We start from the raw sequence: 2695 nt of genomic DNA on the forward strand, positions 1-2695 counted from the left end.
AGATTAAAAGCAGTTTCTGCAACTGTACGTGCATTCCTCATGCTTTTATTCATACTTCAGAGCCACTCGGGCTATAGGAATCAATAATCCTTTGTTTACTTGACTGTTCATCTTCTTATTCTTCTTTATTCTTGCATTCTTCCTCTCCCCCCCTTTTTTTTTTATTGTTGGGGATGTGGTTAAAACACTTCCCAGAATTAATCGATGGTTTTCTAAAATTACACCCGAGCCTTTTACGTTTTATATAAAAAGAAATTGAAACCATGCTGCATTGTGCGAGAGAGAGAGAGAGAGAGAGAGAGAGAGAGAGAGAGATATGGAAGGAGGGAGGGAGAAATTCTAGCCAACCTTCTGTTGTTGAGGAAACTCTTGTTGTTTCATTACCAGAAAGTAATGAAACAACGATTATACAGCAACAGACACGCACAAACACACAAACAAACTCATACATACATATATATAAAGATATATACACATACACACATATATACATACACACATATATTTGTATGAATGTATGTATTTATAGTATTACATATGAATAAGAGAAAGTTAGAGACAGATTATTTTTCCATCTGATACTCAACATAAAATGCGCAGTGTTACTTTAGTTTTCGCCATTTTCCAATATCAATAAAAGGAAAACAAGGCAGAATTAAAGGAGGGGACGAACGGACAATACAGCAGAAAGACTAAGAGCGCATCTTGTAGTCCAACTCGAAAGACAAGAACATAATGAAGGTAATAGGGTGAGTATCAGGTAGCCTCACTCGACTCCGAGCACCGGGTAGATTTCATCTTGAGAGAACCATTACAGGAAGAGGAGAGCTAAGATTTCTGGTATTGCATCTCATCGTGCCGTTACCCAAAGCCATTTGGTCGAAGCAGATACATTCGCCTTTCTTTTTTCTTAATGGAGCATTATACCTTTATGGGATATAAGAGATCGCGCCCGCCCCCTCCTCTCTCTCTCTCTTTCTTAATGGAGCATTACCTTCATGGGATATACGAGATTACTCTCTCTCTCTCTCTCTCTCTCTCTCACTTTTTTCTTAATGGAGCATTACCTTCATGGGATATACGAGATCGCCCCTCTCTCTCTTTCTTAATGAAACATTCCATTTATGGGATGTACGAGATCGCCTCTCTCTCTCTCTCTCTCTCTCTCTCACTTTTCCTTAATGGAGCATTACCTTCATGAGATATACGAGATCGCTTCTCTCTCTCTCTCTCTCTCTCTTTCTTTCTTAATGAAGCATTCCTTTTATGGGATATACAAGATCGCCTCTCTCTCTCTCTCCTCTCTCTCTCTCTCTCTCTCTCTCTCTCTCTCTCTCTCTCTCTGTTCTCTCTCCTATTCGGACAAAATCCTGATACATTTATGGCCTAGGCCTAGGGCTTATTTTCAAATAAGCTACACAGAACCTCTTGATCTTACTTCACCACTTAAAGAATACTACGAAAAGCATCGAGAGCCAATCGGGGTTATTTGTGTCCATACTCCAAGAACAGAGAATCTCTTGAATACGTATAAGTCATTTGTAAAAGACACTACATCCTACCATTAGCCTTCAGCCATTGACTTTAACCAACAGAAAACGGCTAACGTTTAACCATCAGAAAACGTTTAACGGAGATACACAACACAAAGCACATAATTTGAACTGAAATAACTGATAACCTTTCATTCTGCTTAAGCGACAGAAAGATTTCGTTTCGTGGACCATGATCGTTTTACTGTTGTTAAAACCAAGGTATGTCACAAGAACAAACGCTTAGCCTTGATAACCGAACGAAAATTTAATTAGTCTCAACAAAGTGTTTTTCTGTCATATTCCCTTGAACCATATTCAGAAATGTTCTTCTATCTCCCAACCAGAATCATAACTTATTTAGTAATGGTTTATGGTTTTGCTTAATAGGGGGGGTAAGCCTACAAACTACTTTGTTGTTGTTGTTGTTGTTGTTCTTGTTGGGGTCATTGGAAAGGTCTATGGAAGAGTCTAAAAGGGTCTAAAAAAAGGTGTTTCGCGTTTAGTTAAAGGTCCAGGTATTTTAGGATAGGATATGATTTATTTATTAGAATGAAGATGCAAAAAAATGAATAATATGCATATTAACCAGTACAGAACAATGATTTATAATTAAATAAAGTGTATTTATTTTAATTTTCGTTGGTGAAACAAGGCTCTATTTGTCCCTAGATTTGGTACGTTTTAATTGATGTCAAGTTAGTAGTATAACGTTTACAACTTATGCGTCATGGGAAAATCTTGTATGCGTCCCGAGTAATCTGGGGGTCGGATCACGCCTTGTTCTTCTATCTCACAACCAGAATCATAACTTCCTAAGTAATGTTTTTTTTTTTTTTATGGCACTAACACTTTGGAATAGGATATCAAAAGTATTTTACTATCAGTAATCCTTCCCAATTAATTGAATGTTTCGCCGTAAATTGATTTCAAAGAAGAAAATACAAAATTAATGTCAAAATAAAAAGAAAATGAATAGGGACATTTTGGTTTAGTACCGACCTTCACTTCATCAATCTGGTCCAGTTCTCACTGGAATCGGGTGAACAGCTTCAGAGATGAAAATTTCGGGAAGTGCTTTGCAAAACTATTTTCAATTTTGGAGGAACGTAAAAACAACCTCCTTTCCTTTTAAGAAGAAAGAAAAGGAGATAAGAGAGAGA

Source organism: Macrobrachium nipponense, chromosome 46, assembly GCF_015104395.2.
Source record: "Macrobrachium nipponense isolate FS-2020 chromosome 46, ASM1510439v2, whole genome shotgun sequence".
NCBI classification, from domain to species: Eukaryota; Metazoa; Arthropoda; class Malacostraca; order Decapoda; family Palaemonidae; genus Macrobrachium; species Macrobrachium nipponense.